This window comes from Saimiri boliviensis, chromosome 3 (genome assembly GCF_048565385.1).
Source record: "Saimiri boliviensis isolate mSaiBol1 chromosome 3, mSaiBol1.pri, whole genome shotgun sequence".
Taxonomy (NCBI): Eukaryota; Metazoa; Chordata; class Mammalia; order Primates; family Cebidae; genus Saimiri; species Saimiri boliviensis.
In genome coordinates this window covers 142,673,070-142,690,070 of record NC_133451.1, presented here as the reverse complement: position 1 = coordinate 142,690,070, position 17,001 = coordinate 142,673,070, and the positions used below count along the sequence as shown (strand labels likewise).

The window sequence follows — 17,001 nt, the reverse complement described above, 5'->3', positions numbered from 1 at the left end:
GCTTGAAAATAAAAACTACTGATTTCAAGTGCCTACTTCATTTTCTTCAAAATGTAATTTCAATTGATAAACTTCTGATGTAAGACTTCACTTACATGGCTTTGTTTTCACACAGAAAATAGGATGTATCATATGTAACATAATATTCACACACAGAGAGAGAACGCACGTACCTTACCTTTGTCCCCTCAGTGCACACATAAAAGTGAGTATTTGTAATGTGAGCTAGCATGGGATTTAATGAGTATGAGCAGACCACTACCTGATGCATGCCATTTTCTTTGTAATGTCAATCATTTTTGCCTTTATTTAAAAAGTTAGGTTAATGTTTGCTATTAATGAGCACTTGAAATGTTTCACTTAAAACCAATAGGCTGTGGAAGTAGATGAATTAAATAATACTATGTAACCTATTCAGGTTTCTGAATGATTTATGATTGATATATAAATAGTGTCAGAACATTTGAGTTTAAATCTAGAAGTGTTATTTCTATAATTAATGCATTGAAATAAATGTTTTGGTGGCCATAGCTCATTTTAATATTTTAATTACATATATAAAATATGAATCAGGAAAGGAAATTATTTTAGGTGTGGTCAGGAAAAACAATCCATCACAAAGATGGCATCTACAATATTATTTTGAAGTTCCTCAGAGGCAGATGTTATTATTATTATACTGACATTATTATTATAATGACATAGCAATGACTATTTCAATGATGTTATAGTAGAATATCACCTGAAATATAGTTAAGTCAGCTTTTCTCACATTTATTGGTAAAACATCTCTGAGGTCATGTACATCGGGCAGTTTATTCCAATATGAATTATTATAACATTCTCATTTTTTCTCATGTGGAATTTTAAAACTCCTTGTAATTGCTTCAAAGTCCGAAGTCTACAGGCCTGAGTTAATTTGCATGCTAGGTGCAATTTATTTCTAACAGAAACTATCCTATAATAATCAGACATCTTATGACATCTGATAAAAAATTTACATTTTCAAATGAAGTGGGGTTGGTGGTTTATAAGCCCTAAAATAAAAGTGAATCCCTTAAATCTTGAATTTTCAATCTAAATTTGAATGGGTTCAGACTCTTGCTAGAAGCAATTACTGAAAACTCATTTCCTTGGTCACCTCTCCACTCCCACACCCAACATCCTTTGCAATATAGAGTTAAAATTTAACCCTCTGGGCATGTGTGAGAATTAACTAGTTAGCTCTGTCAAAGCCCACCTGGTTACTACTGATGAAGGAGGCGGCTGGCTGGCAGTTCCTGCCTCACGGTTCCAAATACTACGTAGTTTTCAATCTCTCTCACCAATATAATTGCCTTTGATCTTCACAATAACCCCCCAGTGAAGACAGCGGAGATTATCATCTCCACATAGAAATGAATGAAGGGAGGGTTAAGTTACAGTTTATCAATAGCACAAAGCATTAAATCAAGAACAAAGATGCTCCCCGTGATTATATCGGCATATATATTTGTATCTATTTCAGACTGTCGCTTAGTCATTAATTAGGAGACTGTTTAAATTATCACACCTCCACACTTAGATCTGTTGCTTGTTTGCACTTCCTAAGACTGTGGAGATGGAGATGGAGATTTAATCAAAAGACCTTAAGATGAGTGCCTTGTCAGAGCACAAACATTTTGAAATCCCAATGAAAATGCAGTTTAATGCATCCGGTTAAATTGCCCGAGAGGAAATAGTGAATACAGCTTTCTTAAAGCTTTTCCCCTCAGGCCATTAACTAAGAAACTGGTCACTAACTGCTGGTAACAACCCATTTCGGAGGGATTATTGCTATTATTGGCATCTGTGGTTTATGGCAACATTTTGTTAAAGACATTAGAAACGATAGTGCAGCTGGACTTGATATTTCAGAGAAATCAGTCCTTTCCCTTGTGGTTAATGGCCATTTTTTTCTTCCAGTCTAAGTGTACCGAGGCTGAGTTGCGCTGCTGAGTTTATTATCTGCTACATTTCTTGTTGCTCTAAGAAATATGCTTTACACTGGAGTCAGCATTCAAATCAATGGAGCAAAAATATAACATTTATTGTTAGTAAAATTGAATCATGCTGAAAAGGCTGAATTAATGCTTGACTTAAACTGGATGTTAGAAATCATTTCACTTGCCACGAGCACTTTTCAGCTGACACACAGCCACATGCCATTTTCTTCCAGTGATTAATTGTTAGAGGGAGCCGGCATATATGCATTGCCAAATGGAGAGTAATAACCAAGTTATATTACTGATTTCCCATAACTCTATATGAACTTATATACCTAGAGAGGGTCCTGCTCTCTGTGGCTTATAGCTGCATGCTGATAATTCACTCTGGTAATTCCGTTTATGAAAACAGAAAGGAGGTAGCTTTGATGAAGGACAGGCAAACATCACACAAGGAAAGAAAAGTTCTGGAGAGTTTCAAAAAGTAATTCTTTTGTTCACTTCTAATGGCAGAAACAAGTCAGAACCATGACAGGTAAAAACTATAAGGTATAAAACTGAGGTTGAATACAGATTACAATGATCTTATTTGCATGGAGACTTTTTTTTTTTTTTTTTTTTGCTTTATTGGGGTCCATTTTTCCTCCCATATTTTAGTACAAAAACAAAAGATCAGAACATATCATTAGCTTTGCTTCTTAGTGAACCTGACTTTTCTCAAGAAATTTACATCTTTCTCTCATTTTCTGTTAAGGTTTCTTACCCTGTTTTCCCACCTAAGGAATTATAATGAGGTAGAGTGAATGAGCTCTATGGGGAGAGCAGTGGACCCAGAGACTAAAGGTAAAATGATGATTGATGGTATGAAATTACCATAAAAGTACAATCAGGATCAGATTTTAAAATGAATTTTTAAGCAGCCTAAGAGATACTCTTTGATTTGCAGTCTGGTAGAATGGGTAATGTCTCATTCAGTGGATAAAGTTTCTCACTGTGTGACTTGAGCTTTTTCTGATCTTTCTGACTGCGAGTAAAATGGAACCAAAGCCTAAAGTGGTTTTTAATGCAGAAAATATCAAACACAATATTCTTAATGTCAAAACCTGGGCATAGCAGGTGAAAAAAGAAAAATAAATAGTAGAATGTTACTGTTAGTATTATAGTTTCAGAGTCTCCTCTCACAGGCAAATGGGGTTAAAGCATACATTTCTTAAAGGGTAAACTTGTTTACATATTGAAAAAAAATAATGCTTAGGTTAGTGTCAGGTTTTAATTTTTCTTAAGTGTATAAAATGCTCCAATTAAAATATTCAAGCAAAATGCATTTCAGGAGCTATATGTTTTCCCACTTTTTTTTTTTAAGTTTATAGGTACTTTCCATTTTGGAAAAATTTTAGATTTATAGAAAAGTGGCAAGGATATTAAGGAGAGTTCCTGTACACCCTTCATCCAGCTTCCCCTGTTAACATCTTACGTTACTGTCAGGGTTGCCAGATTTCACTGATAAAATAAAGGACACTAGTTTAATTTCAATTTAAGATCAACAGTCTCTTAGTGTACCAATGTCCCATGACAACCCCAATGTAACCCTACTATTTTACACTTGCCACAACTGAGAACCAATATTGGTTATTGGTTATTGGAACTCTATGCTTTTATATGAATTTCACTAGTTTTCTTATTATCTCTTTTCTGTTCCAAGACCTCAGTCAGGATAGCACATTACACGTACTCATCATGTCTCCAGAGGCTCCTCTGGTCTGCAACAGTTTTTCAGACTTCCCGTTTGCTTTTACAGTAAAAATTAGCTAAAACATTAATTGATCATCTAACAGCATTAATACTTGATTATGTATTCAAAATCTAGTTGTTAAAAGTTAACACATTTTGTAAATGTTTCATATAAATTATTTTAATAGTCTGGATAGCTAATGCTGCATATATAAGATTACAAAACAGTAGTAAATCCGAATTATAAGCCAGGATTTTTCATTTTAACATTAGGAAAAATATAACTAGTAGCAACTTGTAAACATGTACAAGCTCATCATTAGATTGGAACTATTTTCAGTAGAACATTATAGTTATCATGGTCTTTAAATATAAAAACAACCATTAGGAACTTTCAAATTATATATTTTCATTTTACTCAGTTCGAATTTTCATTTTATTAGTTTTTCTACAGAATACGTATACTTCTAAGAACAGACTCTTGAAAGACATTAATGTATTTTTGTTGTAAATTTTGTTCACAGCCATAAGTACAAACGTTTTGTTTTGTCTTTGCTTTTGTTTTCTTCAGAATTTTTCTAGGAAAGACTTAAAAAAAAAGGGGGGGGGGATGTGGTAATAATCAATCTAGCAGAAAATATTTGAAGCTTGCAACTTTATAATTGAGGTTGATCTTCATTAAGTTAAAATTCCCTGCTTTAAAACATTATGGAAATCTTTAACATTTCAGACAGTTGCTTTTTGTGACAGTTTCTATTTCTTCCCTTCTGCTGACAGTTCCTATAATGACTTTAATCATAGAGCCTGGAAACGGAATCGGCTATTGAATAGCAACAAACTCAATGGTCAATGTCTATGTCACTTTTCTGGGAGCAGGACTTTCTGAGCATCAAGGAGCTAATACTAGAGCCTCCTGGAAAAGTGCTAAGTGCATTAACTCTCTGTCAATCACATCTGTAACACACAGGCCAAATTATTACTATTTGGCTCAAGACATTCCATTGAAACTTATTGGTGTGGTATTCTTATCTGTGTACCGTATATAACTAATGATGATTGTTTATGGAAAGGTGCCTGTCCAATTATTTTTGAAGAAACACAAGAATGCAGAATGACTGGAAGCATCAGGTTTTTGCCAGAGAATGCCTCAGGTAAGAGGAGAATGGCTAGAGGCTATAAGGAATCACAAGAGACAAGTCAGAGTCGTAAATTGGGAAACTGACATATCTCATCTAATATACTTGCTAACTAGGCCTTTAAAAACCTTGACATTTAACTAAGTTTGTGGAAAAGTTATGGGTTTTGTCCTTTTCTATGGGCTCTAACTCATTAATCCAGTGAATTAGGGTGTTTATCATTGTTAGCAACATTAGTAGATAAGGGAGGGAAATGTTTAGAGAGGCAGCGAGCCTCTCGCAGTGCAGCTGAGCAGCTGTTTACGCAGGCTGTGCCTGTTTTCAAAGCCAAGTCAGTCAAAAATGATACTTCAAGTTATTTACCCTTTTGGTACTTCGGGGCTTGAGATGGCATGAAAGGAGCCTTTCATTCAGCAGAGGCATTTAAATAAAGCTTTCCAAAGGCTGATGTGTTTGGAAGAGGATGGGCTCTTTGGCTGAAATAAACAAGTTTCTGGGGATTTTAAGAAAATAGGAAAGAAATGAAAACTTTCCAGTGAATGTTATCTACTTCAACGTCTGATTTTAATCAAGTTCATATTATTTAAGGGCATAGCAATGGCCCAGGGCGACATCATCTTTGGCTTTTTACGGTAATGTTCCTAAAGTAGATTTAACTTTGCCATAAGATATTTTAACTCCAGAAACATTAAGAACAAGACCAAAGCTAAATCATGTGTAATCAGAAAGCCGCATAGCTTCGTGAAACGGCAGAAAGACAAGGTGCTGTTCACAAAGCATATAATAAAATAATTGAGCTTTTAATTCAGGATTTTATTAAACAGGTTAAAAGGAACTTCATTAAACTTAAAGGTTTCAAAAACAGGCCATGGAATTTGCTTGTTTTAACAATAGTCTTTAAAATCAAATCAAAAATCTATCTTTTTTAAATTGCAAAGCTCACATTGTCAATTTACTTATATAAAGTAGATGACAAAGATATCCAGAGACACTTGAGAAAATGTTAAGATAAGACTACCTAAGAATGAACATGTGGAAATTATTACTCAGAAACTCTAAGAAACTATTTAACTTGTTTTTCCGAGTTATTACAAACCATGTGTGTCTGTTTCCTTTTTTACTATTTATCTATGAACTGAGCAGAGTCATCTCTTTTTAAATTTTTTTAAAAGTTAAAAAGGCTTTACTACTTGCTTTTAGAATTATCATTGACGATTTCTAACATTTTTAAGTTTATTGTCAATATGAAAAAGAATTTAAAACACGTATTTTAAGGAACATTTTTTATTTATACCAGTTACTGCTTTTTTGGTTAATTCCCATACATATTTATATAATTGGTATATTATATAACCAAATTTTATATGCATATATATATATATATAACTGAATTGGCATATTATATAACCAATTATTTAATTTATAAGAATTAACCAAATATTATAAATATTTGGTTACATAAATATTATATAAAAAATAGTATATATTTATGTAACCAAATGTTTATAATATTTGGTTAATTCCTATAAATATAATTCCTATAAATATTTGTCTATAAGATGCTAAATAAATATTGGCTTGATTTATCAATTAACATAATATTACATTCTTTAGAGGTAACAAAAACATATTTAAAGCATGATGCAGGATAATTTCAAGAGTTCCAATTTCATGCAGAAGACAAATTCAACACTTACTGAAATAAAAAGCATGGGAGAACAGTGTAAGACTCTCTGTAGTGATAAATGAGGACTTTCTGTAATAAATAATAAAATGCTATTTTATGTGTATTAAGAAAAAAATAAGTTTTTACAGCAGTGCAGAGAAGGAAAATGTCCAGATGGAGGGGTCAGAGAACTTCTTTGTGGAGGTCCTGAGGTTGTGGTGTGAGGGCTGTATTATCCATGGATGTATGATCACTGGTGGTATCAGCAGCCACCCCAAAGCCAGAAAGCATACTAGAGAGAGCGGTAGTTGTTGAAGTGGCTAAGGGTTTCATAGAGACAATAAAATATCTTTGACAAAGACGGCAGCCCTGGATGAATGCAAGTGGAGTACACAACGTGCCCTCTGCACAAAAATGTCTACTGCCCTGGGCAAGTGACTTAACCTTTCTAAACCTGGGTTTCCTTACTTGTGACATGGACCTAATAATAGCTCCAACCTCACTGACTTTATGCATAAGGGGGTGAGTGGCAAAATGCAGTTATAGTCAGGTGCGGTGGCTCATGCCTGTAATCCCAGCACTTTGGGAGGTTGAAGCAGTTAGATCATGAGGTCAAAAGATTGAGATCATCCTGGCCAACATAGTGAAACCCCGTTAACTATTAAAAATACAAAAATTAGCCAGGTGTGGTGGTGCACACTTGTAGTCCCAGCTAGTCAGGAGGCTGAGGCAGGAGAATCTCTTGAGCCCTGGAAGCAGAGGTTGCAGTGACCAAAGATCATGCCATTGCACTCCAGCCTGGTGACAGAGTAAGACTGCGTCTCAAAAACAAACAAACAAACAAAAAATGCAGTCATATCTGTTCCCCTACACTGTGGTGAGAACTCAATGGGGTAACACGTACAAAACATGATGGAGGCTGGGAGCAGAGGCTGAAAGATGTCAGGGAGGGTGTGGCAGCCGGTCTTAGCCTCGTGTCTGTAAGGGACTGGTCTGGGAATGCCAAGGCTCAATTTGGAGAGCTCTATTTAGGCCTCATATGTGCACTGAGTCAACAGGAAATCACTCAGAAATTGAGAAATGTCCCCATATGTTGGTTTGTGGTGTTTTTCATGTATCGGGGGCCTTTGGGCAAGGCCCTGTGGATAGAGATGAGATTACTCCCCATTGAGAGGTGGAAAATGAGAGCCCAAGGGTAAGATTTTACATAATATGGAATAAATGCCTCTCTGTTTAGGACTGGAGAAAAAAGAAGTTTGGACTCAAAATGTAAGAGATATTTGCAAGGATATCCAATTGCCAGCACTTTAAATTGACCCCTGCAACATGTTGGAAGGAGAGAGCTAAAAGCTCTATGCACTGCAGGCTGGGGCTTTAGAAGGGGCTTGAGCCTGAGGACTCACACAGTAACTATACCTAATAACCAGCTTTAAGTCCTCTGTGCATTAATTCATTCTGTTCCCCAAAGTAATGTGTCTCACACATTACAGCTCAATCTTCCTTATCACTGTAGGAAAATACAGGCACCAATCTGAGCCTGCACTTGAGACAAAGCTGTGCCAGGAGAAGAGCAGCTGATGCCTGAATGAAAAGAGTCTCTGGACAGGAAGAGGAGACCTTCAGATGAGCTGAGCAGCAGAGACAACTCAAACCAACATTCCATAGACAGCCAGGCTTAGGGACAGCAAGAATTTCCCAAGGGTTACAAGAAATTCATGAAAGGGAAACTGGAGAAGACACTGGACCTCTGATAATAATAAGGGAAGGAGACCTAGATTATCGTGTTTGCGTATTCATGGGAGGTGTGATCTTACAACCTGCTGATGTATGGGGTATTGCTGCAAGGTTGAAATGAAATAACAAATAAGAAGTTTTTAGCAAAATATTTGGCTTTTTTTTTTAAACAGGGTCTCATTCTGTTGCCCACCCAGGCTGGAGTGCAGTGGCACAATCTCAGCTCACTGAAACCTCTGCCTCCTGGGTTTAAGTGATTCCCAGATCTCAGCCTCCTGAGTATCTGGGATTACAGGCACCTGCCACCACACTTGGCTAATTTTTGTATTATTAGTAGAGACAGGGTTTTGCCATGTTGTCCAGGCTGGTCTCAAACTCCTGGCCTCAAATGATCCTCCTGCCTTGGCCTCCTAACGTGCTTGGATTATAGGCATGAGCCACCATGCCCAGTCAACATCTAGCTTTTTAATAGGCTCCCAGGTAAATGTCTATTGTAGTTGATGTTATTGTTATTGACTATATTATATTAGGGGATTATGTAAGTGTGATAGACCAGAAGGTGTATAAGATATATTCACTAGGCAAATCCTGTAGGTACCCAGGCTTCTGCATCTACAAAACAGCACTATTGTGTGCACAGACAGACCAAAGACAGACCTTCACAAAGGACTAGAAGGACAACTTTCTACTTGTCACTTTCCCAGATATGGACAAGGTTGTAAACATGTGAAAGTATAATTTCTTTGTGGCAAATTACAAATGCATTCAACAGAGCTTCTTTCAGAAGGCCATGGGTCTGTGGCAGCAGGTCCCAGCCTTAACAAACAGTGAATGCATTGAAGCAGTGGTAGCTCTGGGGGAGTTAGTCTGTTTTTCTTTCATTCCACTACTAGAGCCCCCACTGAGTTGCTGAGTGGTCTGATGGATGCCACCATAACTCAGCATCTTTGTTTTTCTCCATGATTTCTTAGGCTCAGAGACAGAGATGGCCATTTGACAAAAGCACAAGCCCTAGTGAAGCAGGTATGGAGAGCAGTCTTCTGTGTTTAAAGACATCTCCCTATAAGATGATTGTCCTGGATCCCAGGCACTGTGTTGGAAGGTAAGACGAGATTTGGCAGGTGACATAGGCAGTACTAATGGTAGAAATATCATATAAAGCAGAAAACAGAGTTGAATTAAGGAGCTGAGTAAATAGCCAGAAGCAGCCAAGATACAGGGACACAAAAGGCAAAAGATCAGACTCCTCATCAGCTTCTCAACATGCTACTCACATTCAATCGTTTACCAACAAGCAGCAGCAGGTGGCAGTGTCCCCAAACACCAGGGAGGCCTCAGGTCTGGTGCAGAAGTGGACCAGCTGGGCCAGAACGTATGAAGCATGCTGATAATACTAATACCTAACATTAACCAAGAAATATTTATCTACCAGGATCTACCTTAAAGAACTGACTCACTTAATATCATGCATTAAATAACTGTATTTAATACATCATATTATTATTTCAGGCATACTTTAGCTTCATGGTATTTTTACCTGAACTTTCCTCTAATAGAAACACCATTCCCCCAGGTATAAGCGTGGGTTACTTCTCATGGCATTCTGACCTCTGGTCAAATGTCACCTCCTCAGTGAACACTGTTCTGATAGTGAAAATACTCTACCACACTTTTATTCCCTTGCCATCTTTTATTTTTCTGGACGGCTCTTATCTCCCTGAAGACATTTATGTATGTGTGCATTGCTTATAACCCCTCTAGAACTTAACATTGCACAGTGGCAGGGAATGTTATCTGGTTTGTTGATGGCTCTATCCTAGCCCCCAAAATAGTACGCTTCCCAAAGAATTACCACAACAAACAGTTGTTGCATGATGAAGTATCAATTTACAAAGAAAAAACTGAGTTACAATGAGTTTAAGCAAATTATCCAAAGCCTCAAGTCATGCATGCAAAATCAGGCTTGGAATCGAGGCAGTGTAGCCCCAGGACACAGCACAGGTCCTAGTGAAACATGTATGGACAGCAGTCTTCTTTGTTTAAAGACATCTGTCTCTTGACTGTTGTGCATACTGCCTTGTGAATACTTCTTTACATCATCATCTCAGTCCTGAGAGAGAAACAGATCAACTGTGAGCAGGAGAGCAGCACATGGAGCACTGCTATCAGTGAAGAAGGACTAGAAAAGGCTCACATCTGGCTTCCTTGGCCCAATCTTCCCACATGAGCCACCATGCATACTGCTGTATGGGAATTCACTCAGGGTGGTGGCAAAAATATTAAGGGAAAAATATTAGAGAAAGTCATAGAATATAGTCTCAAACCCTTTTGGAAGGCCTAAGGGTTTTTTCTATAGTTATTGGCTGAAGAGAACCAGAGTCTTTTTGCAGTAGCCTGAAAGATTAGGGCGCAAAGAAAAAGGAATGTGAATAGTTTACCTAGCTAGCTTGTTTACTCATGTAGTCTTAAAACTAAACTTTCAGCCGGATGGCCTTCTTGGGGGGATGTCAACCAGGGATATTACTCACTAATCGTGTTTGCTTTGGGCATCAGAATCTGTCCTTTAATCTTTAACCTCTAGTGATGTTGACTCAAGCCCTTATCAATTAAATAAATAAATGCAAGTCTCACTGGCTGGTGGGGGCTGGCAGCTGCTATCTGTTTACAGCACTCTCCAGGGATCTGTAAGTGGCCATGGACCCTCAGCCAAACTGGCAAAGCATAATATTTGTGTGCCAGTGTGCTTTATTCATCCGTCGCTGAGTCAGGGTCTGCAGGACAGACCCCCACAGGTGGTGACCCAGACACTGCTGCTGCTGGGAGGCCACAGGCTTCTGGCTAGAAGGCAGGTCATGTCTATCTCTCTCTTGCTGAGCATGAGAGCAGGTAGGTGGGCTAAGGCCCTCTGAAAACCTAGACAACAGCAATACCTCTACTGAGAAGAAAGGATGGCAGGACCTTTGTTTGCTACTGCATTTCTCAGTACCAGCCTGTGGTCTGGAATTCTGGATATTAGACCTTTGTCCGATGGATAGATTGCAAAAATTTTCTCCTATTCTGTAGGTTGCCTATTTACTCTGTTGATAGTTTCCTTTGCTGTGCAGAAGCTCCTTAGTTTAATTAGATCCTATCTGCCAATTCTGGCTTTTTGTTGGAATTGCTTTTGGTATCTTCATCATAAAATTTTTGCCAGTCCTTATGTCCAGAATGGTATTGCCTAAGTTGTCTTCCAGGGTTTTAATAGTTTTGGGTTTTACATTCAAGTCTTTGATCCACCTTGAGTTGATTTTAGTATATGGTGTAAGGAAAGGGTCCAGTTTCAATCTTCTGCATATGGCTAGCCAGTTTATTGACTAGGGAATCCTTTCCTCATTGTTTGTTATTGTCAGTTTTGTTGAAAATCAAATGGTTGTAGGTGTGCAGCCATGTTTCTGAGCTCTCTACTGTGTTCCATTCTACTCTTGTTGTATATAGACAACAGGTCTATGTGCCTGTTTTTGTACAGTACAATATAGTACCATGTTGTTTTGGTTACTGCAGCCCTGTAGTATAGTTTGAAGTCAGGTAATGTGATGCCACCTGCTTGGTTCTCTTTGCTTAGGATTGCCTTGGCTATCTGGGCTCTTTTTTGGTTCCAATGAATTTTAAAATAGTTTTTTTCTATTCTGTGAAGAATGTCATTGATGGTTTGATAGGAAGAGAATAAAATATGTAAATAGCTTTGGGCAGTATGGCCATTTTAATGATATTGATTCTTCCTATTCATAAGCATGCGATGTTTTTCCATTTGTTTGTGTCATCTCTGATTCCTTCAGCGATGTTTTGTAATTCTCATCATAGAGATCTTTTACCTCCCTGGTTAGCTGAATTCCTAGGTATTTATTATTTTTGTGGTGACTGTGAATGGGATTACATTCCTGATTTGGCTGTCAGCTTTGCTGCTGTTCGTGTATAGGAGTGCTACTAATTTTTGCATATTGATTTTGTATCCTGAAAGTTTGTTGAAGTTGTTTATCATCTTAAGGAGTTTTGGGGCTGAAACTATGGGATTTTCCAGACATAGAATCATGTCCTAATCCTTTTGAGTTGCTCAGAAACAGCAGAAAAAGTTTGAAAAAAACGTAGTCAATATGAAACTGACTTTTTTATACTAAACAGGCAATACTTTTTGTTCAAATGTTGCCTACAAGTCCATCTATCCATTCTATCCAGAGCTATGAATATGTGTATTTCCACAAAGACCACTCTCCCAATTTTACTGAAAGCACTCTTCAGGTTTACAGCATGGCCTCCCTGAAGCCGTCTTTCTTAACCTTCTTCCTTTTTTCATTGTTTGCCATTTTAAATCTCTAATTGTCACTGCTCTGAGGGGCCCACGATTCAGAACACTCTAGCAAACACTGATACTCTATTCATTATATGTCAGCATGACTTCACACTTAAAAGACAGTATCTTTCAAATAAAAAACGACAGTGCTGATTGCTCACATTGGGGTTGCTCATGAATATACTTACACATATTTATAGATAAGCTCCTTATGTGTACAGCTAACACCAAACTTTAAGTTTCAGTAGTGAAAGTCACTCCAGGTTGTTTGTCTCAGAAAATTTATATTCTAGGTTAGGAATTTGATCAAATCTAGTGAAAATCTGAAGGCCAATAAAGCAATTAGGATCTCCAGTTTTGGGTCTTTTAGAAAAGCTCAGAAATGGCCAATGGGTATCTGGTAGACCAAGAAGAATAGAGCAAGGTAGATTCCACTAATGTGTATCACCAGCAATCATTTTTTAGGTATTCAACAAAAGGTCACACGTTCTTAGGCATTCCATTGAAATGTGTTAATATTGATATGATAAATATCTAGAGTTTATTTTCCCTTGCACTTTCTCCTAGGACACTTCTCAAGTATGCTATATTATATCAAAAGTAGTCTGAAAGAGTATTTTTTTTAAGTTTCATTAAGGATACTACATGTGTTCAAAATTTACATTTTATTATATAATATAAAGCTTACATTGTACTCTCTGCTTTCTGTCCCTATAAAGTTATTGCATAAATTTATTTTCCTTTGATTGACTATCCCTATGCAAAGTAGAGATAAATTCTTTTGAAGCTACATCACTGTCTAACACACCAGTATTATGGACTCTTATTATTCTCATTTACCACTGAAAAAGGGATGTCTAAACAGGCTAGCTAGATTTCCAAAAGTGTTAGAAGAAAATACTGGCAAAATTCAGTATAAAATCCATTCTTCTTCATTTTCCAGCCATGAGCATTGACCACAAGGCCAATATACATCTTAACACTGGCACCAAACTTTTATTCTGTGTTAACCTTGGTCAGAAGTCATGGTTCCTAAAGTCTTTGGGATTGACAAGAAAATTACTCTGGAATCATGAGGCTTATGTTTTTTGAATATACCAACCAACAAACCCAAAATAACGCTCTCTCAGAGCTATCCTTTGAATGAACTTGGCCACATCTCAGAATGTTAACAATGAAGTGTAAATGTCTGATCAGCAAAGAACATGATTATAGGAAGCAGAAAAAAACTGAGAAACATATTTGTGACAACTAATTTTTTTTTTCATTTTACAATAATGAAAAATATCATCGGCCCGGCGCAGTGGCTCAAGCCTGTAATCCCAGCACTTTGGGAGGCCGAGGCAGGTGGATCACGAGGTCAAGAGATTGAGACCATCCTGGTAAACATGGTGAAACCCCGTCTCTACTAAAAATACAAAAAATGAGCTGGGCATGGTGGCGCGTGCCTGTAGTCCCAGCTACTCAGGAGGCTGAAGCAGGAGAATTGCCTGAACCCAGGAGGCAGAAGTTGTGGTGAGCCGAGATCGTGCCATTGCACTCCAGCCTGGGTAACAAGAGCGAAACTCCATCTCAAAAAAAAAAAAAAAAAAAGAAAGATATCATCTAGATGCCTACTGGAAAAGGGAGCATTAGTAGGTTGTATAAGGTTTCTAATGAAATCAGATGTCATTGCTTCTGGCCACGTTCTCCTCTTTTAGATCTGTATAAGGAGCCACCTATACATTGCCAGGTGAAATGTCTTTCAGTAATAAGGCTTCAGGCTGGCCTAGCTCTTTTACTTTCAGTCCTGCATTCTATGACCAACAGGGCCTGTGTAATGCATTCCAACTTCAGGGCTTCCCCCGTGGTTACGGGTTATGTAAAGTCCTGCTAAACCCTAGCGCTCAACATCTCTCCAACTGCTCCACTGTTCTTTACTAGAGAGTCTGAGCTCCTCAGGGAGCCTCTGCCTTTGCATGTCTACTGAAAATAATCATTTCTTGAAAGAGTCCATTCCCCTTGGAGAAATCTGAGTCTCTTACATTCCTTCTTAGTCCTCTGAGTTAATAAATTTTGTCCAAGAAACATACAGCCACAGAAAATTTGTCTTCTCATTTTATTTTTGCTGTTGCTGAGCTTCAAGCCCTATTGTTTAATTTTGAAACACATACATAGATAAATATATAAAATATGTATGATATATATATATATAAAATATACATATGATGTCCTATGTCAGGGCTGTGCTCAATCTTTATAATCATTATATAATTTAATCTTATTTTATGCTTTCAGAAACTCCTTAACGAGGTCTTTAGTCCCCATTTTACAGATGAGAAATCTGAGGCCCAAAATGAATTATGTAATTTATTTAACATCAGAGAGCTTGGATGTAGTACACTAATCCAAGATTTCAGATTTCAAAGATTTTCTTATTACTCTAAATCAGGCATCCCCAAACTTTTTACACAGGGGGCTAGTTCACTGTCCCTCAGACCGTTGGAGGGCCGCCACATACTGTGCTCCTCTCACTGACCACCAATGAAAGAGGTGCCCCTTCCTGAAGTGTGGCGGGGGGCCGGATAAATGGCCTCAGGGGGATGCATGCAGCCCACGGGCCGTAGTTTGGGGGCGCCTGCTCTAAATACTCTACTTCCATTGGTCAGATTTGTAGATGGCATGTACTGATATTTCTTTTTCTTCATGATATTTATCACTGACATTACATAGCTCTACCACATAGGGCCATGTGACCTTTAAGCAAGGCATTTCACCTGTTCGCGCCTCATCTGTAAAATGGGAATTATGATAATACCTACCTTAAAAGAGGGATGTATCAAGGGAGTTAGTGCAGGTAAAACAATAAGAAGAATCTTTAGCCAACTGTAAGCATGATATAAATGTCAAACATTATTATTAGTAGTAGTAGTACATTTATTTGCTTGGGGTTTATTATCTGTCTCCTACACAAGAATGTAACCTTCTTAACAACAGAGATTTTGCTTTGTTTACTACTGTATTCTCATTGCAAGAACAGTGCCTAGCACATAATAAGGGCTTAATAATTATTTGTTCAATGAATGAATAAATGAGTGCATAAATGACCTCAAGTCCTCATAATCCTTTTCCTGTGACTTTTGGGATTTGACCACTAAAGTTCATGAGTGGGTAAACATAGTCTCTGATGCCACAGCCTCACCTACTTGGTTCAGCACCCCCATATGCCCAGATACAAAGTGGGTAACACTTGTATTTTTTTCTGTCTCATGCTGATGGCCTTTTCCCCTGTCATCTTCTTCCCACAGGCCTCATGGATAGCCAAGCCATTCTCCATTTCCTTCAAATTGTTTGTTTATCTTCATCCCATGAAAGAGAACCTATCCTCAATTTCATTGCCATAAGGTCTCCTCTTAGTAGGTGATGCCTAATTACTCTTTCCTATTAACATACTATTCAAATTTGTCTAATGTTTCTTCCAGTTCTAAAATTTGACAAGCACTGATCTGACTGTGTGATTATTTCATAATCTGATGCATGTGTAATGATATCAGTATATACAATTTGTGCTATTTACCTCTATCTAGTAACAAATGTGTAAGTTTGTTACTAGAGTAACAAATTTTAGGGGTAAACTCAAGTCTCAAAGCTCACCTCTTGGGAAAAAAAAAATCTGGCGCTGACAAAACCTTAATAAACCCCTTGTTATGTCATATGTTTTTGTTTCCCAGAGTAGGCAAGAGCTCTCTGGCTCATCCAATCAGCTTCTCCTGAATTTAGTAGAGATGCAGGCTTTATCCTGATGAAATAAGTTGGGAACCTAACTTCCCTCTGTCCTGTGTAAAGTAGAAGATTTTCCTAAGATATACCATCAGTGAGAGCAGAACAGAAAAAAAAGAGCAACTAACTAACTGAAGGAGAGAGCAAGAAATCAGTGTAGTGTGTGGCAGCTGAAGAGAAGTGACAGGTCAAAGAAAATGGGAGAGAAAAAGAGCTACCCAAGCAAACAGGATAAGGGGAGGAAATACAAAGCAAAAGCAGGGAGCTAGTAACAGGGAAATTGGCATGACAAGAGATTGGTGCAACACAGAGGATTCCACCAGGCAGCAGAAAGCCCAGCAGACAAGAGTGGCCTAGGAAAAAGAGATGGGAAGCAAATGGATTAAGACATGGGGTCGCCATTGTCAGTTACCTGGATAAGGAAAGATTGTTGGTCTAAATAAAATGCAGATTGTTCATTTACAATTCTGATGGTTTAAATCACTTCTGGTACACCTTGGTGCTTCATTTAATCATATTAAATTACAGTTGTAATCTTATTAATTACCTGCAACCATTTATCTCAGTGTACCATGTAGAGGAAAGCTTATCAAGGGGTAGAAGCACTATAGCTTCACTTTGAATCCAGTATCATCCAGTACATGAATTAGCCTGACACTGTTGGAATCTTCCTGATGGTGACTG

At 37.7% G+C, this 17,001-nt stretch overlaps 1 protein-coding gene across 1 annotated transcript in view; it reads right to left on the bottom strand.

Moving 5' to 3' along the window:
• The window catches only part of TTC29 (tetratricopeptide repeat domain 29), a 915,079-nt gene that overhangs the window by 295,417 nt on the left and 602,661 nt on the right, over positions 1–17,001 (bottom strand). The gene's annotated exons all lie outside the window — the stretch shown is intronic.